We start from the raw sequence: 27,740 nt of genomic DNA, 5'->3' as shown, positions 1-27,740 counted from the left end.
AAAGAAAGAAAGAAAGAAAGAAAGAAAGAAAGAAAGAAAGAAAGAAAGAAAGAAAGAAAGAAAGAAAGAAAGAAAGAAAGAAAGAAAGAAAGAAAGAAAGAAAAGAAAGAGAAGAAAGAAAGAAAGAAAGAAAGAAAGAAAGAAAGAAAGAAAGAAAGAAAGAAAGAAAGAGAGAGAGAAAGAGAGAAAGAGAGAAAGAGAGAAAGAGAGAAAGAAGGAAGGAAGGAAGGAAGGAAGGAAGGAAGGAAGGAAGGAAGGAAGGAAGGAAGGAAGGAAGGAAGGAAGGAAGGAAGGAAGGAAGGAAGGAAGGAAGGAAGGAAGGAAGGAAGGAAGGAAGGAAGGAAGGAAGGAAGGAACTTAGTCCAAGACCAGTGGTCATTTTAGTGCCTAGGATGTATGTTCTAATTTATTTTGCACTTGCATTATCACTTGCATCAGCAATTTCTGCTTCCTCCTTCACTCCCCTAACCTCCCATCTGCATGGACTAGAGAATCCATAGGTCAAGAATATTACTTAATGATGCATATATTGTTCCAGTGCATAGGATGCATGGAAAGCAAATGCTGAAGATGTGCTTTCTTATTCATGAAAGAAAAAGAGCAACAGCCTTCTATGTGAAGGCCATAGGGTAGTCAATGTGTGTAAGTGGTTTAGTGTCAGAGGCAGATTGCTCTGCCACACGTTTCTAGGGAACTAGGAGAATTGTTTAAGATCTAGAAGTATCCAAGTGTGACTTTGAGAGAAGGAAAATAAACTTCATGAAAGGTTTATGTTTGAATTGCCTTTGCTGGAAAGAAATTCTCTTCTGTCCAATGAGCTGCTGAGGATTCCCATGAGACCAGAAAACTACAAAATTCATAGTAAGAACTTGAATGTTTAGTAGTGATGAATCAAGGAGAGTGGAAATATAAAGGAATATGCAATGGTGTTTGTGTGTGAAAGATGATTCCTAGAGCTGGAAAAGGGTGGGCTTGTCTGATGTGGCAGCAAAAGTGCAAGATAATAGGCAGGAGAAGACAACAGAGTGTATATTGGACTAAATCAAATTGATATGAACAGCAAGAGTGTGAGATGTAGATACAGAGGTTTATACTGCCAATTACTACAATGAGTATGCAAATACAATCCATCAGGTAATTTTACAGCTGAATATTTGTCTATTGCAAGGACATCAACTCCATTATGTATGTTTTGTTGTGATTCCTATGATAAGTCAGAGCCATAACAAGGTTTCATTTATCACACCTCCTGAACTGCTTCAGTGATTTTACCATGCATTCATATATCTTCCTCAGCATTACATTTAGTAGCCCCAAATCTCCTTATTTATTTTAAACACAGACCTGCACCTTCCTAAAAAAAAAAAAAAAGAAAATTATTTTGCAACAAAAGGTTTCTGTCTTTGCTGTTTGTATGTGATTTTCTTCCTGATAAATAGGATTGTCATCCTGACATTTACATCCCTACTTTGTGCAGACAGACAATTCACAGTATGAAGGACATGCGCAGGGATGAAAAGATTATACAATTGACTTAATGTGGCTATAGGGACATAACAAGTTTTAATTGATGTGCCTGATCCTTTCTTTAATATTTATTTTATCACATCATAAATATATATATATATATGATTGTTAATAATCAACTGCATAACATTTGGCTTTTTACTAGACTTTGTAGCAATTAACTATCCAATTAGTATCTAGTCTATTATACCTCTGCTTTATTATTCATTTTTTTATTAAAGAACAATGTCAAAATGTAAACCATACTGCCTCATGACAATATCTATCACAGAATCACAGAACCATAGAATGGCTTGGGTTGGAAGGGGATCTCAAAGATCATCTAGTTCCAACCGTCCTGCCACAGGCAGGGCTGTCACCCACCAGACCAGGTTGCCCAAGGCCTTGTCCAGCCTAGTCTTGAACACCTCCAGGAATGGGCTATCCATAACTTCTCTGGTCAACCTGTTTCAGTGCCTCACCACCCTCTGAGTGAAGAATTTCTTCCTAACATATAATAAAATTTACCCCTTATTTAGTTTAATGCCTTATCCTGTTATTGACTGCCCAAGCAAAAAGTTGCTCTTCATCTTTTTTGTAAGCCCCTTTAAGTATTGAAAATCTGCAATAAGGCCACCCCAGAACCTTCTCTTCTTCAGGCTGAACGGCCCCAGCTCTCTCATCTTTTCTTCATAGGAAAGGGGCTCCAGACTTCTGATCAACTTTGTAACTATCCTTGGACCTATTCTAATACATCCACAGCCTTCCTGTGCTGGGCACTCCAAAGCTGGATGCAGTACTCCAGGTGGGATCTTACGAAGGCAAAATAGAGGGGGACAATCACCTCCTTTGACCTGTTATCACACCTCTTTTGATGTAGTCCAGGATGCAGTTGGCCTTCTGGCTGCAAGCACGCACTTCTGGCTCATGTCAGGCTTTTCCACCAGGGCTTCTTCCACTGGAACTCCCAAGTCCTTCTCCTCAGGGCTGCTCTCATGAATTTTTCACCCAGTCTGTACTCATGTTTGGGGTTACTCCAACCCAAATATAACACCTTGCACTTGGACTTGTTGAATCTCATTAAGTTCAGTTGAGCCCACTTCTCAAGCCTGAGTCATCTACAAACTTGCTGAGAGTTCACTCAATCCCATTGTCTACATCATTGATAAAGATATTAAACAGTACCAGTCAATTGGATGAGGTTGGAGACATGATGTGGGAATCAGGCATCTGGCATTGGTACAGTTAGCAGAATTCTCCAGGTAAAGTATTTGTTATGCAGTTTATACTATATGTGTTCCAAAAATGAGCTACATTGGTGTCTGTGTATTAATAAAACAGTCCTAGCCCATTCCCCTAGAAGGTCACATTTTCCAGCACTGGAGTCTGTTCTCTACAAAACATTCAGATACTAGAGTTAAGCTGTGTATATATGTTTCAAACACTTTAAGAAATGCAACATTATCTGACTGCTGGCTAGACTATTTCTATATAACGAATCTCAGGTAAATACTATGGGCTCTAAAACACAAAGGCTGTGTCTTGATTCTATGAAGTGAATAAGATTTTACCTTTTCAACATACCACATATGGTTTTATGCACCACTTATATGAATTTATTAGTTATACGAGCTGTATATTATTATTCTGTCTGCTTTTGGAACTCATGACAAAATACCCTGTGGGCATGAATGTTCTATAGTTCCTTTTATTTTAAGTATGTAATATTAGAGACTGTGTTGTGCTACTTTAAAAGTTGGAGAATACAACTAAATATTTGAAGAACAGCATTCATACCTAGCACCAACCATTGAAACAGGGGTATATGTACTTTTCAAGAATGATCTCTAGCTGAAATGAGTTTCTCAGCCTTGAACTTTTCTTAAAACTAAAATTTGTTTTTGTCTTATGCTTCCAGGTCTTTCACTTTTGCATGCACATAAATGTTGTGCAAAAGGCAGTGCTGCACACATTAGACTACACTGTAAGAGGTGTTTAGAAAGGTCATGAGAAATAACACTTCATTTTCTGCTTTCAGCTTGGTTAACTAGTGAATTCTTTCTCTTAGATGAAGTCTGTACAACCTTTTTATAACTGACCTGGAACAGCCTGGCAGCAAATGACTGTTAAAGGATGAATTTTAACTCATTATACAACTGTTCTTCATAAAATATCAGACTGTTTTCTGTGGATCATCTATCCACAGACTGCTATTTTCTCAAATCTGACTGGTAAATATAAAGAACATTGGGGAAAAATGAATAAATAGATAGTTAAATAAATACATGTTTACTTCCAAAGGTAAAATTAACTGAATATTGTCTATCCTGCACTCATAGTTTATTCAAATTCTTTTCACTTGGAAAAGTGAGCAAGATCTGTATTAAAAGGAATAGAGCTGTTATTAAGTATATGTCTGTAGCTATCAGTATGCATAACCTAATTTAAAAACAAAGTCCACAACATAAAAGGAAAACCAAACAAATCAACAACAACAACAACAAGCAAAAAAACCACCTTTGCACTTTTTTTTTTTTTTTTCTTTCTAAGTATTTCTTCTAAAGATATCTGTTATCTAGTTTTTCTGCTTATTTTTCTGTTTCTGTAGAAACTCATATAGAGGCCCTGTGGTGACAGCCACTACTGTTACTTACATCTCTGTTTCAGATAGTACCCTGTTACCTAAAAGCATAACTTTTTTAAGGTTCAGAAGGCAGGTAGTGGAAATAGAAAACCCTCAAAACCAGCATAGCTGCCTGTTAAGACCATCACCTCTTACAAAGACTCTCTTCTGGAGGTCATTCTTAGGTAGTACCACTAGCATTTCCTAGGGAGAAACTTGTCTGAGCCTCATGGTTAATGTGTATTGCAGGGGCATGATTATGTGCATTGAGGAGAGGCTCAACTGTCAGTTATCCTGCTGCACTTTGACCAAGGACCCCTTGTAGTGAAGAAATCTCTGCAGCATCTGCCGCGAGAGCTGATGACAGCCTGATATCAATCTGATTTCAAATGGACTATATGTGGCAGTATGGGCACAAACTGTTGGGCATAGGGAAACGTATGTTTTATTATTGTCCTATCAAGTACAATCTGGAGGCAGCTCTTACAGCTGAATACTAAGCAGTGCCTGTTGATCCAGCAAAAGTCTGCATGCATTGTAATCCAAAGGTGTAATACAACAAGAGTAAGCACAAGCTATCTTTCATCAGTTTCAGCTGTAGTTCCAGAGCTTCATCAGAAGAGGTGGAATCATGTGCTCTGGTTGAACAGAAGAGTGACATTATATTCAGTGTTATCAGTACCAGGAACAACTAAAAATAGTTTGAGTGTGTCTACAAGATGAAATTATTATCCCAGTTACAAAGAAGACAATTTGAAATAAATAAACAAATAAAAAGATTAACAAGGCGGATGTTACGTTCTCTTGTGAAAGGAGGCATTCAGCTAGAATTTGTTTGACCGTGATGTACACAGAATATCTGAGGGAGATGGGATCCCCTTTTAATAATCCCCTTTTATTCATTATGTGGGGGTCATTCTGTTTTCTGCAGAAACATAGAATACCTTAAACTCTCAGTATCTCCTGTGAACGTCAACATGAAACTGTAAGTCAAGCTTTAACTCTAGCTCCAATATCCAAGACAAGCCTCCATACTAAACCTCTTTTTAACCTCCATACTAAATCATAAGAACTTGAAGATCATTGATTTGACAGAACTTTGTTCCCATATTTGTAGTAGTGTTCCCATATTATTATTATTATTATTATTATTATTATTATTATTATTATTATTATTATTATTATTATTATTATTATTATTAATATATTATATACTATATATAATTAATAATTATATAATATATATAATTATTAATTATATAATTATATAATCTAATATAATAATTATATATATGTTATATAATAATAATAATAATAATAATAATAATAATAATAATAATAATAATAATAATAATAATAATAATAATAATAATAATAATAATGGAGATATATGTTATTTAGTGTAAGATTAAAATGAAGAAGATGAGAGTCAAGTTGTTTTCATAGTTATGGTAACTTTTATCAATTCATATCTCTTCATCCAGATGAGCTAGCATTGGAAAAAGATCTATAAACAGAGACCAAATTTTTGTTGGACCAAAACCCCTTTTGCAAACATTTTCTTCTGAAGTGATTTTCTGTGATTCTTCCAGTCTGTCACCCATCAGTCCTTTGTGTTTAAATGAAGCCCTGTGTTTGTTTTTTTTTTTCTTTATTTTTTTTTTTTATTGAAACACAAAATTTGCTGAGTAAGGGCAAAATAATAGGGCATGCAATTAGACACCATCCTGTGGAAAGATTGCTGCATAGTTGTTTTGGCCCATATACTGAATGGGTCTTTTTATTTTTATTTTTTTTTCTTTTTTGTCTGTGGAAAGCAAGGTGCAGTATATTGTGAAGTATACTGTACAAGAGAAAGAAAAGAGCTCAGTGACCTTTGGCAACAACCTTCATATCAGAATCTGAATGGAAAGTGGAACACCATTCAGATCTTTGAAATCATCTGGGGAAAAAAATAAATAAATAAATAAATAATGGGAAGAACACGATATGGCAGGAGCTTCTTTCTGTTCAGGAGATGTTCAGAAAAGCTCAGACCTCACTGCAGATTACGCTGAAACTGGATTGAGTTTATTACATCTGCAGCTGAGAATAAAAAGAATTAGCAGTTATTAGTTCCTTTTCCTTTGTCAGTTACACAAAATTGACTTCTATTTTGTAACTTTGAATTATGTGCTTAAAATGGATAACAGAAATATGCAATGTGCTCCAAGTCTTCCTATACTGACTTCCACCACCTTGAACTTGGTCCCAATTTGTAGAACTCCATGTGTCAAACCTAGTTGCCAACACTAATCTTCAAGTGCATTAATCTCCACTACATTGCCAGTAGGAAGCCTTCAAGGTAGCTCTACAAGCACATAGTCCTAACTCATTGAGCCTTCATAGACTGTCTATCATAGGCTGACAGACGTTATAGCTGACGCTAGCTGACAGATACCCAAGCTAATTTAATAATAAGTTTTGAATAAGGCAAGCTGAACACTGCCTTAAATTAGAAAGTGATGGGTGCCCTTGACATTATATCCCTTTTTGTGTTGGTGAGGCTGGACATGGAATACAGTATCCAGTTTGGGGCCTGATAGTTTAAGAATAAATTTCTCAAGAAATACTGACTTTCTCTCTTCTCCTTCCTTCCCTCTCTCTAATGATACCCATTAATGAGGGCTAGAATGTGTAGCTTTACTAGTTCATATGCATACAGATATATTTACTGATTTTAACTCATATATACTCCATGAGTGTCTGCTTATTTTTTTTATTAGATGGAAAAAAATAATATATATATATATATATATACTTTTTTTTCCCCAAGGACTGAGTGATATTACATCTGGAAACAACAACAACTTATGAAGACAAAAACATGTTGTTACAGAAAGGCAGTGGTTATACAAATACTGTAGTGTTCTGGCATCGAGCCTACTTGAAGGAGCCACCAGGGCCCGGCAGCCTTTCTGAGGGAGGCGTAGGCGGAGTCAGCAGCGTCAGCGGCGGGCTATTTAAATCGGGCACCACCGCCATTTCACTGTCACTTGCCGAGGTGATCGGCTCCGAGGCAGATGTGTTCTGCAGCAGAGTGGGGGATTGGGCCAGGCAGGGCTAATTTTTCCGGCATCAAGACTACTTGAGGGAGCCGCCAGGACCCAGCAGCCCTCGTGAGGGACGCTGAAGAGGCGTAGGTGGAGCCAGCAGCGCCCCCTCCCTGGCTGTTCAAAAGCTGCCCCTAGGGAGCACGAGCGACCAGGAGCGCAGCGAACAGGGCAGGCAAACAGGGCATGGCGCGTCAGAAGAGAGTGGCGTGGCAGTTAGCGCAGCCGTTCACGCAGGCAGGGTGAGCAGGAAGGGCAGAGTGGTCTCCCCCATCCATACAAACACCTCCTGTAATGGCAGCTGTTAGCTAAGCTGCAATGGTCTCCACCAGGCACGGTGTGCTCTCCAGAAAGACAGTTCACATCCAGACCGACTACCCATTAAAAAATGCAGCAGTTCAGGTCACCGGATGCGGGGAGTGTCTGAGCCTGTTGCTGCCATCGGCGGGAGGCAAAGAAACTGTGTGTGTGAGGTGTGAGCAGGTGGATGACCTGGTCCGCATAGTGGCAGATCTCAAGGAGGAGGTGGAGAGGTTGAGGGATACCAAGTAGTGCGAGCGGGAGATAGACTGGTGGACTGCAACTCCCTGCAAGGCCTCAAGGAGAGGTACCGGGGTGTGACAATCCCAAATGGGGGTGGACCCCCTGCCCTGTCATTGTTGGGCAGAGAGAGGGGACCTGGGAGTTGAGGAGGAATGGAGACAGGTCCCTGCTCGACCTCGCAGGCGATGCCCTCCCCCACCGGCCCCACCTTCCCAGGTGCCCTTACGCAACAGGTTTGAAGCCCTGGAGACTGAGAGACTGGTAGCTGAGGAAAAGGTAGAAAGGCTACCCAGGAGGATGACTAGGGCGAGGAAGTTGACTCCACGCCTCAGGACTGCCTCCACCAAGAAAGAAGGGTAACTGTGGGAGATTCTCTTCTCAGGGGAGCAGAGGGCCCTATTTGTCGGCCTGACCCTATCTGTAGGGAAGTCTGCTGCCCCCCTGGGGCCAGGGTCAGGGACGTTGCCAGGAAGCTTCCCAACCTGGTTCACCCCTCTGACTATTATCCTTTTTTAATAGTCCAGGCGGGCAGTGATGACATTGAAGAGAGAAGCCTCAAGGCTATCAAACGGTACTTTAGGGCACTGGGGCGATTAGTGGAGGGAGTGGGAGTACAGGTGGTGTTTTCATCTATCCCTACGGTGGCAGGGAGGGGTACTGACAGGACACGAGAAGTCCACCTGATAAACACATGGCTCAGAGGCTGGTGCCAGCACAGAAACCTTGTTTTTTTTGACCATGGGGCACTTTACTCGGCACCCGGCCTGATGGCCGCAGACGGGTCCTTATCTCTAAGGGGAAAACAGATCCTGGGCCAGGAGCTAGTGGGACTCATTGAGAGGGCTTTAAACTAGGTAAGATGGAGGAAGGGGCTGAAACAAGGCTTGTTGGAGCTGTGTCAGGGGGATCAATGGCAAGGCTGGGGGATAAGGCAATGGCCCAGCAGAAGTGCATCTACAGTAATGCATGCAGCATGGGTAACAAACAGGAGGAGCTGGAAGCCATCGTGCAGCAGGCAGGCTATGACTTGGTTGCCATCACGGAGACGTGATGGGACCACTCTCAGGACTGGAGTGCTTCAATGACTGGCTATAAGTTCTTCAGAAGGGACGGGCAGCACAGAAGGGGTGGCGGTGTGGCTCTCTATATTAGAGAGTCTTTTGATGTTGTGGAACTTGAGGCTGGGAATGACAAGGTTGAGTCCCTTTGGGTTAGGATCGGCAGGAAGGCCAACAAGGCTAGCATCCTGGTCGAGGTCTGTTATAGACTGCTGAACCAGGATGAGGAGATGGATGAGGAGTTCTAGAGGCAGCTGACAAAAGTTGCGAAATCATCAGCGCTTGTTCTCGTGGGGGACTTCAACTTCCCTGACATATCCTGGAAGCACAACACAGCCCAGAGAAAGCAGTCTAGGAGGTTTCTGGAGAGCGTGGAAGATAGCTTCCTGATGCAGCTGGTTAGTGAGCCTACCAGGGGTGATGCTCCACTAGACCTTCTCTTCACAAACAAAGGACTGGTGGGAGATGTGGTGGTCGGAAGCTGTCTTGGGCAGAGTTTTTTGTTCTTGGCGAGGCCAGGAAGGGGACCAGTAAAACTGCTGTATTGGACTTCTGGAGGGCTGACTTTGAGCTTCTCAGGAAGGTTGGTAGAGTCCCTTGGGAGGTGGTTCTGAAGGGCAGAGGAGTCCAGGAAGGCTGGGCACTCTTCAAGAAGGAAATCTTAATGGTGTAGGAGTGGTCTGTCCCCACGTGCCCAAAGACAAGCCAGTGTGCAAGAAGACTGGCCTGGCTCAAGAGAGAGTTGCAGCTTGAGTTTAGGAAAAAAAAGAGGGTTTATAATCTTTGGAAAAAAGGGCAGGCCACTGAGGAGGACTATAAGGATGTTACGAGTCTGTGCAGGGACAAAGTTAGAAAGGGCAAAGCTCATCTGGAGCTCAATCTGGCTACTGCCGTTAAAGACAACAAAAAATCTTTTTACAAATACATCAGTGCAAAATGGAGGACTAAGGAGAATCTCCATCCTTACTGGATGCAGGGGGAAACTTAGTTACAAGAGATGAGGAAAAGGCGGAGGTGCTTAATGCCTTCTTTGCCTCAGTCTTTAGCGGCAATACTGGCTGTTCTCTGGATACCCAGTACCCTGAGCTGGAAGAAGAGGATGGGGACCAGAATGTGGTCTTCGCTATCCACAAAGAAATGGTTGGCGACCTGCTACGACACTTGGATGTGCGCAAGTCGATGGGGCCAGATGGGATCCACCCAAGGGTACTGAGAGAACTGGCAGAGGAGCTGGCCAAGCCGCTTTCCATCATTTATCAACAGTCCTGGCTATCGGGGGAGGTCCCAGTTGACTGGCGGCTAGCAAATGTGACACCCATCTACAAGAAGGGCCGGAGGGCAGACCCAGGGAACTATATGCCTGTCAGTTTGACCTCAGTGCCAGGGAAGCTCATGGAGCAGATTATCTTGAGAGTCATCACGCGGCACTTGCAGGGCAAGCAGGCGATCAGGCCCAGTCAGCATGGGTTTATGAAAGGCAGGTCCTGCTTGACAAACCTGATCTTCTATGACAAAGTGACGCGCTGGGTGGACGAGGGAAAGGCTGTGGATGTGGTCTACCTTGACTTCAGCAAGGCTTTTGACACCGTCTCCCACAGCATTCTCCTCAAGAAACTGGCTGCTCTTGGCTTGGACTGGCGCACGCTTCGTTGGGTTAGAAACTGGCTGGATAGTCAGGCCCAAAGAGTCGTGGTAAATGGAGTCAAATCCAGTTGGAGGCCGGTCACTAGTGGTGTTCCCCAGAGCTCGGTGCTGGGGCCGGTCCTCTTTAACATATTCATCAATGATCTGGATGAGGGGATTGAGTGCACCCTCAGTAAGTTTGCAGATGACACCAAGTTAGGTGCGTGTGTCGATCTGCTTGAAGGTAGAAAGGCTCTGCAGGAGGATCTGGATAGGCTGCACTGATGGGCTGAGGTCACCTGCATGAAGTTCAACAAGGCCAAGTGCCGGGTCCTGCACCTGGGATGCAATAACCCCAAGCAGAGCTACAGGCTGGGAGAGGAATAGTTGGAAAGCTGCCTGGCGGAAAAAGACCTGGGAGTATTGGTTGATAGTCAGCTGAATATGAGCCAGCAGTGTGCTCAGGTGGCCAAGAAGGTCAACAGCATCCTGGCTTGTATAAGAAACAGTGTGGCCAGCAGGGCTAGGGAGGTGATCGTCCCCCTGTACTCGGCTCTGGTGAGGCTGCACCTTGAGTACTGTGTTCAGTTTTGGGCCCCTCGCTACAAGAAGGACATTGAGGTGCTTGAGCGAGTCCAGAGAAGGGCGACGAAGCTGGTGAGGTGTCTGAAGAACAAGTCTTACGAGGAGTGCCTGAGGGAGCTGGGCTTGTTCAGCCTGGAGAAGAGGAGGCTCAGGGGTGACCTTATTGTTCTCTACAGATACTTTAAAGGAGGCTGTAGTGAGGTGGGGGTTGGCCTGTTCTCCCACGTGCCTGGTGACAGGATGAGGGGGAAAGGGGTAAAGTTGCGCCAGGGGAGTTTTAGGTTAGATCTTAGGAAGAACTTCTTTACCGAAAGGGTTGTTAGACATTGGAACAGGCTGCCCAGGGGAGTGGTGGAGACCATCCCTGGAGATCTTTAAAAGATGTTTATATGTAGAGCTTAGGGATATGGTTTAGTGGAGGACTGTTAGTGTTAGGTCAGAGGTTGGGCCCGATGATCTTGAGGTCTCTTCCAACCTAGAAATTCTGTGTGATTCTGTGTGATTCTGTGTGATTCTGTGTGTTCAGAAAGCGGTAAAGTTTGTAATCGTGCTTTTATTGCTTACAGATATATTGGTAACAGTCCGGTTTGGATCACAAACATACAGAACACTCCAGAGTATGCAGTTTACAGGGTATTCATGACTGGGTGTCTGTTTAATATAGACATAGACACAATAAGTTTTTCAATGTTTAAACTGCATAATAAATAAAGATGAAATTGAATGAATTAGAAATAATGGAGAAAGTAGACACCACTGCAATGGGACAGTTATTAATATTACATATAAACAAGAGATACATAGATTTAATTACATGTTAACTTTGTTTGCAAATCTGGTTTAGATATGTATTCTGTATTATCTGAAAAGAGTGATGAAAACAACACCAACACCATGGTGTTGTTAACAATTGGTTCTAATTTTTTTTGTGCTAAATCAAGTGATTAAGAGTGGTTTAGCTGATCAGGAAGAAAATAAAAGTTGTCTTAAAAAACTTATGTGGAAGTCAGATTTCTATGAATCTATTGGTACTGTGCTTCTCAAGTTCTCATAAATTATTCTTCTTACAGTGCTTCCTGAATTTGACCTTCTTTATAGGAGGCACAGTGTTATATCATTAAAGCATCAGATCCTGCTGAGAGAAGCATTCAATGCCTTGGAATGATGTAAGCAATAGGTGTTTTTAAAAGCTGTTTTCAGTGCATTATTTGCTAAGTAAGTACGTATTTAGGTATCAATGGCAATTACTCACTGAAGTTTTTTCTCTTTTAATTAAAACTCAGACTTTAAAACACTAAATCAAGACAAGATGTCCTCAAGAGGAACACTTTGTACCTCTCATTCCCTAGCAGGCACAGACATTTTCAAGACTCTCCAAACAGCAGGCAGTCTTTTTTTCTAATCTGTTAACTTTGTACACTTCAACATCAAGACACTACATGTGAGTTATAGACAAAATTGATGTCCTGATACTACAATAACTAGGTTTTTGCATAAAGTTAGACCTGAATTTATACACATTTATGTATAAATATATATTTTATAAACATACATATAGTTCATATATATAATTTAAATATGCTTATTTACCATTTTGAGGTAGTGAAAGTAAATTATCTGTCAAGGAATTAAGTATGACTGTAAAATGGAAAAACTCTTTTTAAGGTGTTATCTATAGTTATTTATTCAAGGAGTTACAAAATTTCATTCTTTTCCCAATATAACATAAAGGGCTTGGAAAGATTGTTTTGTCATGTAAGTACTTGCATAAAGTTTAATTTATATTCCTATTTTTAACACAACTTATGGCTGTGTCATTTCATGTATTCATATAAATATAGCCTGTGTTTGTTTTGTTTATTTTTTTCTTCTTTATGTGTACCAGCACAAAATCTTCTCTTAATATTGAGGTGATAAACAAACCATTGAGATATCTTATGTAGGCAGGGAGTGTGGCTGGACACACAAACACACAAAGGTGAGGAAAAAAAGAGAATAGTAGCTAAATGGATATATATATATATACACACATACATGATAATATATAAATATTAATATTATTGTAATAATTGATTATATTATTAATGTAATAATTATTATATATTAATATAAATAGTAGATAAATAGAAATTAGCTACTATTTAGCTACTATAGCTAAATAATATATTATTTTATCATTGCATTGTCACCACATTTTAAAGTTAACTGCAGACAATTAATCCCATACAAACATATGAAAATGTGTTCTTATGAAGAAACAGAAATTATTTTTTCGATCTTCTTCAGTGAACAAAGGCTGTTTCACCAAATCTTTTCATGAAAAATTATAAGACTCTTTTGGTAAAGGTTTCCTGGAGCCAATGAAAAGGCTATTTGATACTCAACATTCAGGATATTCACTTGGATACTTTGAAGTTCAAGTTTGGTATGACGATGTTTAAGAAAAATAGCTGTTAATATATTATGCTTCTCCATTCTTGACTTTTTCATACATGGGTATTTCTGAAAGGTACGTATGAGTAGCTAATGAGCTGAAATGAGTTCATTGCTGTTTCTTAATTTTGGTATACACAAAGTCCCACATTTTCCTCATAAATAATAATTTTGAGCTATTATTTTCATGGTGGGTTCAGGCAATGTATCATTTCAAGCAGTTTACATGTTTTTAAAGTTAAAAAGAAATCAAATTCTGAATTTGTTTATGTAATATGAAATGTGAGGCATAATTTAGATAACAGATATATTTCTCCTTTGCCTCTCAAAGAGTGCTTGAAGTATCTTCATATGTTACTCTTTCTTGAAACTACTTGTCAATGAAGTGATAAGGAATAAAACCATCAGTGTTACACAGATGACAGCAACTGCACATTTGGTTTTGGTTTACTTCACAACAGAAGCTGGATGAAGGCTGTACAAAGTTGCTGAACTATAGTTGCAGTGTCCTGAGATACAGAAGCATGTCTGGTAAGAAGTTCACCTGTGCTAGAAGCACATACTGCTTCTTTCCTACACTAAGAAGACCTAAGAGGATGAAAATGACTTTCAATAGCATGACTTTAAATGATCTACTATGAACACTGTTTGGCTAATAAGCTAACTTCAGAAATAAAAAGCATCTCTGAGAAGATGCTCATGGCTGAAAGATAAAAATGATCCTCATATTTCAGATAAAATTTTAGCTAATACCAAAGATTCTTATTGTATAGACTGCATTATCTTAACCACTAGTTAAGGAGCTCACTGAGGTGAGGATGTTATCTAATTTTTAAAAAGAACTTTGGATTCACACAATGCACTTTATCTTGCTGATACTAGACAGAAAGACTTTTTCATGGGTTTTCACTGGAAAGTAGTGGAGAACTTTGTTGTAGCTCAGAGGTTGGGCCCATCACTACAAGAAGGACATGAAGGTACTAGAGAGTTCAGAGAAGGGCAACAAAGCTGGTGAGGGGTCTAGAGAACAAGTCTTACGAGGAGCAGCTGGGGGAGCTGGGATTTTTCAGTCTGGAGAAGAGGAGGCTCAGGGACAACCTTCTTGCTCTTTATAGATATGTTAAAGGAGGATGTAGTGAGGTGGGAATTGGTCTATTCTCCCACGTGCCTGGCGACAAGATGAGGGGGAATGGATTATGATGTGCCAGGGGAGGTTTAGGTTGGATATTAGGAAAAAATTATTTACTAAAAGTGTTGTTAGGCATTGGAATGGGCTGCCCAGGGAAGTGCTTAAGTCACCATCCCTGAAGGTCTTTAAAAGACGTTTAGATGTAGAGCTAAGTGAAAGGGTTTAGTGTTAGGTCAGAGGTTGGACTAGGTGATCTTGGAGGTCTCTTCCAACCTAGGTGATTCTGTGATTCTGTTGTTGAATCTCCAGATTTTCTAATAATTCAAGGAACTTCTTTGTTCCTCTGTAGTTCTCAATTCCCCTCACCACCACCACCCAATACTTGTTTTTCCATTTATATTCCTATCTTATAAATATATATATATATATATGTATATATTAGCAACTGTTTATTGGACATTCCAAGGCTGAACTACAGTTCCCTTAATTGCTGTAGGGGAAAGATTAGCATAAGTATGGACAAGACCGTAGAAATTGAAAGGTATGCCTGTGTTGTGAGTCTTTGGGTATTTTATGTGTTGATATCTCCATGGGAGATCAAAAACAATAAAGAGGATATACTTTTACTACATTTTTTATATCATCCGTATGCTTCAGGGTTTTTATTAGTCACTAGCTGAAACTAGGAAATATATTTTTCTCCCTTTGTACACAATTTAGTTTAAAAGTGTGTTCTGAAATAGTGAAGATTGTTTAGACTAAACACAAGGTATGTGGCTGAAGTATTTGTTTATGTTCAGAGTGATATTGAGTCTTTCATCTGATATATTCTATGTAATAGAATCAAGTCATCATTTTAAGATTTGTGGTACACAGTTCAGAAGTACTGTGACAAAAACAACAAAGTAAGATGATTATTGTTATGGTGCCTGAGTTTGTGAACAAGGATCAATAGTTGTAGCAGGGTCTTTTAGTTTAGTTTTACAAAATCAGATGTAATACTTAATATTGTTTCTGGGTCTGGAACTGGTACTTTCAATGTTGTGTTGAACACTGAGACATCCTCATTTTACCATGCCATTTTCCTGCATGAAAATCATGGTTTTATTTTTGAAGAAAATTACCAAAGTAAGATTATGTTTGCAATGGGAAACCAATAGATATATACTTCAGATTCTAAATTGATAAACTCCTTTAAGTCCTTCAGTATGGATATAGCTTAAGGTTGTCTTCCACCTGTTTTTTTTTTTTGTGTATAGTTTTTAGTCATATGTGTATAGTTTTTAGTCATATTGTGTATAGTTTTTAGTCATATGGAAGCTAGAGAAAGATTCTCATACTTGCGTTTTTTTTTCTGCTTGTCTCAGGAGGGATTCTAGCAATCTGAAAAAAGGCTAGAAAAGTAGCATAGAATTCTGTATTCTGGAACTTGGTTTTAAGCTAATTCTTTATCCATTCTCTCATCAATTTTGATACCTTTTGCTGATGCAAGACTTATTGACCCCACCTCCATTATGCTTGAAAACAGATCCTGAACCCAGAACAAATTCAGTGGTGTAAAGTTTAATCATCAAAACAGTCTGGGTATTCTTGGATGTGCATCAGTCTTTTATAATGTATTACAAAGTTACAGGCAGTTCTTTTAAATAGATTCCACTGGTTCCAGGACAAGAAAGGTAGGCAATGGTGTGTAGAGTATACCTTGGCAGTGCTGGATGGATGCCTTCAGAATATGCTATAGGAAGAACAAAATGACACTAACAACATTCTCTGAAATACTGAGGGATACTGCTTTCCTAGTATAAGCAAACTACTGCAAACAAAAGTAGGAAGAGGAACTTAGTGTATATGGAACTAACATTTAATATTTCATTTAGCTCATAAAATAAAGTTTAATTTCATTGTACAAGTCAGTCAGGCCACCATTTCTTGAAGTGGAAGTTAATAGCTGCTACAAGACAGAGAGACAGCCTATTCATGAAGGTCTGCTAGAAGACTATGGTGGATTTAAGAAATGGCTGAAGATCTATCCATGTATTTACAGAGTACGTTTACATTGTATTCAATATAATCTTCTGAAGATTAGGAAATATTTATTTACTCTGTGATGATGGAACACTAGCATAGATTGTCCAGACAATCTGTGGAAATATAAATATCTCCAATTTGGAAATATTTAAAACCTATCTGGACATGGTCCCAGGCAACCGGCCCTAGGTGGCCCTGCTTGAGTAAGGGGTTTGGACCAGATGATCTCCAGAGGTCCCTTCTAACATAAACTCACCAGTGATTCTGGGATCCTGTAAGGAGGACTATATTCAGGCTGGAGATGTAATGGGGAAGAAAGGTTTTGAAACAGCCATTGTACTGGAATAAAGTAATGCATGTAAGAAACTTCGACATGAATACAGGTACCAAACAGTGATAATTGAAGGATTGGAGTCAGTAACTCATTAAGTCTCCTCCTCTGTTACTAACTTTTTTCCATGTAATTGAATAGTAAGTGTTTGCTGTTTATCTCAGGCTTGAGAATCCTACAAGAAGGTAAGATACTTAAAATGTGGATACTGTAGTCAATTTTGAAGTGTGGTCATTTGGATCCAGCCCTTGCTGCCATAAGTATAGATAGCTCTCAATATTGTTTCATTACTTTATTAGCTGCTAAGCATGCTAAGATACCCTGCTAGCCATGTGTTTGTAAATATGTCTTAAAGATTATTCTCTCAAGTATGACATTCCAGCGTTAATCGTTTCTAGAGAGCTTAAATGAGTTTTGATAAGACTTATGGAGTTAAAATGATACCTATCATAAGTAATGTCATAAGACTCTAAATTTCTCTCACTAACTGATCTTTTTGAATTTTAGTCCATTAAGTAAATTAAAATACAATACTGTATGTACCAATAACCTTTTTCATCATAGCTATTTAAAAATAACTTAATAAGCATATAACATAAAGCAGCTGCATAAAGGAAGATCTAGGAAACTGAAATGTGTAAGTAATCTAAATCTTGTTTCATAAAAATGAAGTTGAATTTAAGATCTATGAGCTATTATGTGCTTGTTTTTTCCTCCTGAACTATGTTACATTTTGTTACATTTCTAGAATAAGCATGCATAGTTGCATTTCAGACATTAACAAGTATGTAATTCATTTACCTATGTCCTTCTACAGTAATAGCCATCACAGTCTAGTCCAGTCAAGAACTGGAACTGATTTTTTTTTTTTTTTAATTAATGCTCCAGGTGGTCCTTAAGTAAAAATGAATTATATTTAATAACAATTTGTATATGGTTTCTAAATTTAAGTCATATTTTCCCTATATTTATAAAACATAGTTACTACTGAGATTTGAGAATACTTTTTAAAATATCAAAATCTTCCACTGCTAAAGTGGAAACTTTTGCTGTAGTATTTTGCTTTGTTTACTTTACTGAAATATATATTTATATTACCCTAATGAAGAGATAACTTAATTGCTAGAAAAGATTAATATTAGTTCAAAATATTATCCCTTTACGAGAATCAAGAAAATATAAATGTCTAACAAAATAAATCATTTCATAAACTGAAAAAAAAAAAAGAATAAAATTACTGAGTTACATTTATAAAAATCCAGTTCTCTTTACTTATAGTATTCACTGCTGAATTATGTTGAAAAAATGTTGTTATAATTTGATTCGTAATAGAACTGTTAATTGAACTTAAACATTAATTAATTTGCATATTTTTTTATAAATTTATCAAGGGAAGTAAAAGCTCTTTTGAGAGGTTGATCAAAGGAAACCTGAGAGACTTAAAGTGAAAGCTGATTTTACTGCTAATTGGGGATATATTTTTGTCAAAGTAGCGTACTTCAGGAGTACTAGTAGGTCTTTTGTTTTGATAACAGAAATCTTCCAAACACATAACAGAAAATTCATAACAGAAATCAGAATTGTATACATGCAACTATATTTTCTTTAACAGTACATGTTTTAAACTAAATAAATCTAGAGAATAGGACAGTTTTTTGTTTGTTTCTTTTTTTTGTTTTGTTTTTAATAACTGAAAAACATGATAATAACTTATACAAAACATTAGAAATAACCATTCAGTAAGGTAATGTATACTGTTGAATAATATGTTTTCATTAAAAGACAGAACACCCTGTAGATCCAATCCCAAGGAAATTCGAAAACTATTTATTTCTAAATTAACTTTAAGCAATATTGAGAAAAACACCCCCACACAGTTCAAAGGAACTTTGCTTATACTTTGTAGACTGAGCGGAACTGAAATAATCCATTGATTTTAGACATAGTAATAGATTAAAATGATGTTATCAGTTTTATTCTAGATACAAACCAGAATTGACAACCTTTTCATTTATTTCTTTACAAAAAACATGAAAAAAAGATATTATTGGGCATAGTTTTCTAGCACAATGTATCTAGAACATGAGTGTGGCTGAAGTTTTCAGTTGTGTATTCATAGTAAATTAGTTTTATGGCTCCCAAAGAGAAACTTATATTGGTGGGTTTACCATGTCAAAAGGACAAACTCCCATTCAATTGCTTACTCACTCCCCCTTTCTTGACAGGGCAGTGAGGGCAATTAGAACAAGAAGACTCTCCACTTGGGGGTGGAGATAAATACAGGGAGATCACTTACCTGTTACAAACACAGGCAAAACAGACTCAACTTGGGTAAAGTTAATTTGATTTATCTCCAATTAAAATATTTTTTTGGGTTGTGAGAAACAAAAAACATTTAAACAACTCATTTTCTCCTCCTTTTCACAGGTTTGAGTTCAGGAAAATACCTGTGGTGTTTCACAATACCTGTGAAACTGTGGTGTTTCAAGGGGCTGCTTTGGCACTGGGAGCCACCTTGTCCTCTCCTTCTTAGGTAAAACTTTACTGTTCTTTCTGATGTTTCTCACTTTTGTTGTTGTTATTGTTGTTGTTATGTCTTCCTCCTCTGCCTGTCCTTTTTTTTTTTTTTTTTTTTTGAGTCTGGCAGTCTTGCTTTTCTTAAATATGTTTCCCTGAGGCACCACCGCCTTGGCTTATGGGCCCAGCTGTGCCATACAGAGGAACAGTTAGAAGGAGCTGTCTGGAATTGACTGTGTCTCTCTGCAGAGACCTCACTGCAGCTCCCCACAAATGCTGTCAATACCAGGACACCTACACCCAATTCATGTAAGACTATACAATTTCATTAAACAACAATGTACTAATTTATCCAAGTTAAAACAGACAAACAAACAAAAACCCCAACCTCCTTATGAAAAATTATATTTCTTTCAATGTTTTCTTGTACTATTTATAATGTTAAACATAACCGCAATGTATATTATCTCACAGCACTAGAATTAGGAATTGTTCGCATAGATGAAAAATGTAGGTCATTAATTAAAAATTATTAGGAAATTTGAGTTATTTTCTTTCCTCTTTTTTCTGAACATCTGTTTTAATTTGACAATTTTTCTTTCTGAAAACTTTACTTGCTCTCATAAGTAAAATATTCCGAGTTCATCACACACAGAAAAGAAACACACACAGACAGATAAAAGATCAAACTGTTTTTGTAGGAATTCAGATCATGGTCAGGAAAAGATATACATGTATACATGCACTAAAGCTGTTTGTTAACACAGGAGATATTAATGGGAGAAAACAGTTAAAAAACAACTTTTTTACTTTCTTTCCTTTTCCAGAGGAGACGCTTCCTGAGGTGAAGCAATATTCCAGCATAAATATGTTGCTCAGGGCTAGCTAACTGGAAGAGCAGTCAGTCAAACTAAGGACCTAGATCAGTGAGTATTAACCATTCATATTAATCTGAACTGGTTGCAGAATTACCCTGATTTGGCAGGTCTGCAGCTACCTCTAAGCACTTTCCATAAGCCATTCTTCTGGGGGTTAGGTTAGTTATTTGGTTGATAGGTTGCCTTACTGAGACTTCGTATAAGAGGATTTGTTATCTCATCCTTTTTATCATGTCTCTGTGTTGCATTCCTGAAGACTTGACTTCAACCTCATTACTATCTGATTTAATTGTAGTCCTGAATTTCATACTGTGGTTTGCATTTTTTCAGTTTCCTGATGCTGCCTTGGCTACTGGTAATTGATTTTCTCTCTACCCTGGTAGAGAGAAAGTTTTTATTTTTATTTTCTTGACCTTGCTTTTGCTCAATTTATAGTACCAGCTGCTGTGTTGACTTCCTCATGTTTCCAGCACCCTTCTACAAAGGGTCTTCCAAAGAGTACAGCTATGGGGAGTATGAAAAGATAAGACAAAAGATAAAATTTGGGGTCAAACTTATTCAGTTAAATATTGGTTGTACCTGATGAATATTAAAGAACCAGTTGTGGAAATGACAAAATTCTTACAGTTAATTAACCCCAACTGAAACTGAAATCAATCTAATGCTACAAGCTTGCAAAAAAAACTTCAACGCAAACTGTGTAACTATACATGTATGATAGCTGCTGACTAATACATATACAAAATCATTTTGTATTTTGAAATAAGTTGAGCTACCTGTGTGAATTATACCCACCAAATTAAGCCAAGATTGGATACTTTTCAAATCCAGATTATGAAATGGATCCCAAACCTGAAACACCTTTGTAGAAAAAAATATCACAGCCTGCTGGACAGCAAATCAGTTATTGTAATGGTCTTTCTTTATGTTATTTTTTCAGAATAATGTCTCCAATGAATTTGTAGAGTTACTCGTTTAGCCATTAGGTTTTGTAGACAGAATTTATGTAACTGTGTTCTTACTCTCCTTATTTCTAACTCAAAACTGTGAAACTTCATTGACACGTTAAATTTAGTGTGAGTGCTATTAAGCTGAAATAATTCCTCTATTTGTAGTATATTTTCACAATCATATCAAAGGCATTAGGACTGGAGGAACTGATGTTCTGTTGTGCCTTTCTACTCCCTCCAAATGTATATATATATATATATATATATATATATATATATATATATATATATTATTTTTTCTAAGTTTTAAGGCTTAAGCTTAAACAGGACAAAATATTCCAGGGAAGGAAACAAGTTCTTGCAGTGTTGCTTTCTGTTAAATTCATTTCCAGGCAAGAACTAGGAGATCTGGGGAAAAAAAAAAAAAAAAAAAAAAAAAGAGCTGAGGAAACTCATTCCAAATAAGAACTCATTCCAAATAAGACTAAGGTATCAAAGCTAGAGAATAAGAAAACAAAAATAAATGAATAAATAAAAATGATGTTGAGCACACAATAAATAAACTTAAATAAACCGGAATGAAATTCACTGTCATTCTGGATGACAGTAGATGACATCCACTGTCATGCTGGAGAGATGGGCAGGAAGAAAGCAAATGAGGTTTAATAAGAGCAAGTATAGAGTTCTGCACCTGGGAAGGAGCAACAACATGTATCCGTACAGGCTGGGGGATGACCTGCTGGAGAGGAGCTCTGCAGAAGGACCTGGGGGTCCTGGTGGACGACAGGTTGACCATGAGCCAGCAGTGTGTCCTGGTGGCCAAGAAGGTCAATGGGATCCTGGTATGCATTAAAAGGACCATGCCCAGCAGGTCAAGTGAGGTGATCCTCCCCCTCTATTCTGCCCTGGTCAGGTCTCACCTGGAGTACTGTGTCCAGCTCTGGGCTCCCAGTTACAAAAAAAGACAGGGATCTCCTGGAAAGAGTCCAGTGGAGGGCAACATAGCTGATACAGGGCTTGGTGCATCTTCCATATGAGGAAAGGATGAGAGACCAGGGTGACAGTGGGATTTGGCTAACCTCTTTTCAGTGGTTTGTGAGGATAGGACAAGAGGCAACGGCCACACAATGGAACACAGGAAGTTCCGCGCCAACATGCAAAAGAACTTCTTCACGGTGAGGGTGATGGAGCACTGGAACAGGCTGCCCATGGTTGTGGAGTCTCCTTCTCTGGAGATATTCAAGGTCTGTCTGGACGCCTACATGGGCAGCCTGTTCTAGGAAACCTGCTTTGGCAAGGGGGTTGGACCCGATGAAATCCTGAGATGCCTTCCAACCCTTAAAATTCTCTGATTCTGTGATAACGCTGGATAAATATATGTGGGCTAATTTGCAGTTAAACTGTTTTTCATACACTTACTTTTGGAAAGATCTGATTACTTCTTGCATATGATGATTTCTAATATTTAATAGTTTACTAGTGTCTCTACATTATACTGGAAGTGAAAAAAACTGTCTGGAGTTTTTACTCTTATTTTTATTATTATTATTATATTTTATTACCCCTCTTATCATCCTGTCCTTATTTTTCAGCTATCCTTTCTTCTCATTAATCTTGATGAAAGTCTTACAAAGACATCATCTTAAATCTAGAGTGGAATTTCTAGTTCATTCACATTCATCTTGTGACAATAGTCATGCTCGCCCTTGCTTATTCTCATTGTAAAGATAAGTGACTAAAACCTGCTTCATCATTCAGGTTTCATTGTCTTGGGATAATTCACTCTAGAATTAATAAGTTAATTCTAAGTGAATTTGTAGAATTCTAATATGTAGAATTAAAGTGTTAATTTACTTAGATTTTGAAGCAGATCTGATTGTTATCCAAGTCTTTTTATGTGCTAAAAATGACCAAATTAGTTTGTGATTCAACATTCTGGATCAAAATTAAATTTTCAGGCTTCAGTAATATCAACTTCTAAGGATGACTTTGTGAAGTTCTTCAGCATTCAGAGTAGATGAAACACTGCTGAAAGCTTTGGGCAATAACTGGTGGGAATGGAGTTTCAGATTTTTTTTGTTGTCAGCTATTTAGGGTGATTTTAGGTAGGATTTAATTTTCATGGAATTTAGAAGAATTTGGATTTTTCATGTTACAAATTCTATTCTGTGATTTATATGGTATTTTAAAATGAGAGTAAATGGTAATCTGGACTATCTGTTGCTGAGCTAATTATTTTTTGTTGTTGTTTATTTGCTGCAGTAGTGTTCAATGCTTCCAGCTATTTATTCAGCATCACTAAATTAACCTCTAGGAACATCGAGATTAGTTAGATTAAGAATGACTGGTTTGTGGGGGTGAGAAGTAGCTTTGTGCTCAACTATGAATTAACTAAGTGCTTTATTTATAAACCAATTAATCTCCATTTAGACAAATTTCCTGTGGCTTTTTTTTTTTTTTTTAAGAAGAAGTACAGAATGAATTTTTATTCTATTGCTGTGCATTACTACCACTTTTTTGTTTATTTTGCCCATTTTAGAAACTGCCTTAGTCCAGGATCTGAGATGGTTGTAAGAGGATGCAATTATAGTATGTCCCTGAAGATCAGGATTGATAAGCCACTTGTGCTTAAGATGCACTTGATTTCAGTGTTATGCTGACTGGGAATTACTTGTTCTTCCTACATCTTTTCTAAAGATGTTCTCTATAGTGCACTTTCAAGTGCCATAATTGTTTGTGTTCCATATATTCACTTTTAAAAGGATCCTATGGTGCAAATGCCAAAGTCAGGAAATGTAAACACAGAACAGGCCAGGAACACTGGGATCTGCAGTAAACTGATAAACAAGTATTAGATGCAGTGGCTCTTTCTAGTCCATAAACTCCACAGGAAATAGGATCTGCTGCTTTAAGAGAAATGTAAGTTTTGCCCAGAAGGCAATTAATACAACCCAGGGAGACTCTACCTCCTTCTGAAGTAGATTATACTTAATCAGATGATAAAAGTTCTCTTCCACTGGTGTCAACCTCCAGCTATCAAAGAATGTCTTTGTATTTAGTTAGGAGCAGAGAAATAAATACTGCTTTGTAATAGGAGCCAGTGACTTCTCCACACAGAACAAAGATTCAGGTATGAATTGTGCGTATGTGCAGAACTAGGCTAACAAAATAGCAGTCCATGTGAAGATATACCTAACTTCAACAGGAGCTTCATTTTTACCTCCAAATGATCAGAATGGTTAGTCAGAATAGTCAGAATGATTATGAAAAAAAAAAAAAAAAGTTAAAAGTCTGACTATAATTTTAGTTGCAATAGAAATGTTTTGAAAGCACGGTATTTAAGATGGGTACCAAACACAAAGTACTCACAGTACACAGGACCCTATGGCCAAGAGGATTGACAGAGAATGTAAGAATCTGTAAGAATCAGAACATTAGAATTGAAAACTTGCAATGTTTGCCTACAGGAAACAGCTTTGCCTATGTTCTTTAGTGGAACTGCATGCAAGAGGAAGATTGCTAAGGTCTAGGTTACCAAACCAACAGGGCAGCAGCCTAGATTCATGAGAACATCAGGAAAAACTCAGGTAGCTCTTGCCATAGTTAGATTAACCATCTGAGCTATTGTCATTTTAGCAGGTTAAATATTTTAAAAAAATATATGTCTGACTCTTAGTTTAGGAGAGTGTTAAGAAAATCTTAAATATCTTTTCAACAGAAGATGGAAATGTACATGTATACTAGAAAACAAAGCAAGGTAGATAAATGAGTACATTTGCCCTTTACAGACAGAAAATTTTTACTAAGCTCTGACATGCATTTTTGAACAGATAGGTTGCTATGCATCTGAATCTTGTAACTTTGCACAATCATGTAACTTTGTATTGTTTTTTTGTTTTGTTTTGTTTTGTTTTTCCCTCCAGAATTCAAAATGTTAACTTCAGAAAAAAAGTTTTTCATGCTGTAAAGGTGTTTTCAAAAAATTATATGGAAAACCAAGTCCCAAGTCATCAGCCTGGATTTCATCCTGCTTCTACTTACAGTAGGAAAAAAAAAAAAAAAAAAAAAAAAAAGATAGTGATTACTTCTCTGGTGTTTCCTACACATGTATTGACAGATTTCCTTTCTGGTCTACATTATGAAAATGAAGTGTTTGCACCTTGTGTTGTAAGTGTGAATATCTTCATGATGTAAATAGAAGGGTAAATCTGAAAAATAAATAAATAAGAAAATCTGGAATATAATATTTTGCATGAGATCATAGAGGCATATTTTAGCCCTTGTATTAAAAGCACTATGTTGTACTATCCTGGATGAAACTGTCTTAGCCTTTTGCAATTTATTTATTTATTTATTTATTTTACAGAAAGCAGAGTTATTTAGATATCTTTTATAGAAAGGAAAAAATAATCTATCTCCTATAGAAAGTAAAAAGGTCATGGAATCAAAATGTAAGCTCTTGCTCTAATGTTCGTTTGCAATGTACATGGTCTTTAAAGCTACAACTCAACAAAACCTGGAACCCATTTTTCTTACTTTAAATAAAGTTATTATTAAGTATGTAATAAGAATAAAAGTAATTTTTCATTAAAAATTATAATAAATGTTAAAAGGTATCAACTGTTATTGGGAGGACATTTGTTTTGATTGGCACAAAGGAGACAGAACCTTATGACAAAATAAAAAAAAAAAAAAAGCTCCAAGAACCACTACAAACAGAGATTAAAATCAAGCTATTATAGCTGAGGTTTGATTGATTGAAATGCTACACAAATTGGACAAAAGGAGGAATTCACAGGTAACCTTTTGATAGGAGTATAACCTGAAATGTTATCCCACACCGCCTCCTCCCCGCCCCCCCCCAAAAAAAAAAATATATATATATTTAGGAATCACAGCGATACTTCAGCACCTAGAGATGAACTTCAGCAGCTAGAGATGAACTTTGATAGAGAGGATAGTTGACACCTTCATCAGAGGTACAGAGAGATACAGATTAGAAACTATACTCATAAGGGTTTTGTTTGGTTGGCTGGTTTTGTGTTTGTTTTTGTTTTTTTTTTTTTCAGTGATACAGGAAATGTTAGAGGTGTGTGGAAAAATATCAAGCTGACAGACAGGAAATAAGAGTGACTACAGAATCTGAAGGGATAGAGAAAGACTATGCATGACACCCTGCAGCTCTAAAGTAACAAGGTGATATGTGGCCTCTAATGAAGACAATGGGAGAAAACAAAAACAAAAACAAAAACAAAAACAAAAAACCTTTAACTGAAGAAAGACTGTAAACATTTTGCTTAGATGTTTTCTTTCTCCTACCTAATTTGTTTTATCAAGTTCTAAATAGTGAAAATTAATTAACCCCTTCAATGTTGGAAATAAATTACTTGCACAGAATTCCTTTCTGTGTGGATTTGTTGAGAGGGAGAGATGGGAGCTGGGTAGATGCAGATTATATCTGGAGGTTAAAGTTGAGACACAGTGACCTTTTAAGTTGCATGTGTCAAGGGGAAAAATGGTCATACCCGTACTGATTTGCTTACAGATTTACAAGATCTGAAGATGAACCAGAGTACATTCCTTGCAATTGGAAGAAAAACCAGAGTACATTTTTTGTTATATAAAGGATCCTTTGGTTTTAATGATATAAAGCATTCTTGATTTTGTATATCATTTATTTCATACTTTTTTTGTTCTCCTTAATTTTGTCATCATTGAATTATCTTCCAGTGTTTCTGTGTCACAAGAATGACAATAATAAAATTACACCATCCTAAAGAAATGTAATTTACTAGTAAGGTCCTCTGAGCTCCAATGTCATTGGTAATGGATTGCATATAATAAATCAAAAAAGAACTGGGTGCCAGTAAAGGATTTCAACATTTATACCTCGTTTTTTTGTTTGTTTTTTGTTTTGTATAGAAATAAACTATTGTTTCCAAAGTGTCTTAAATTCTATCTCAACTTTTGTGTTTGTGTAGTAAAACAAACACACATGCAAAAGTTGAGACAGCATTCTGAGAAAACATGCATATCACAAGATAAACTAGATGAACAACGTCAGAGAAACCTAAGCAGTAAACAGGAAATCAGATCTAGAGGGGATGTGAAGGTGCTTCCTCTCAGTATTTAAAATGATACACCACAGGTAAAGCAGTTGCAAATATTTTTATTTGAAGCAAATATCCTAAAATAAATAAGTAAATAAAATAAAAGGAGGAAAAATAAAAGGTGGAAATTTATTTATTTATTTATTTTTCTCCACTGTAATATAGACTTAAATTACTTTGGAACCAGTTATTACTGTGTAACTTTACCAGGTGGATATGGAAATTAACTGGAGACTTCAGTAGGAACTGTAGTATGGTTAAGCTGGTATGCTGGCTGAAGGGAACAGGAGGAAAATTTTTCTTGCATGTCCCTGTGCAATTATGTACTATTTAT

The sequence above is a fragment of the Anas acuta genome, chromosome 2 (assembly GCF_963932015.1).
Source record: "Anas acuta chromosome 2, bAnaAcu1.1, whole genome shotgun sequence".
In the NCBI taxonomy this organism is placed as follows: domain Eukaryota; kingdom Metazoa; phylum Chordata; class Aves; order Anseriformes; family Anatidae; genus Anas; species Anas acuta.
This window is presented reverse-complemented; position numbering follows the sequence as displayed.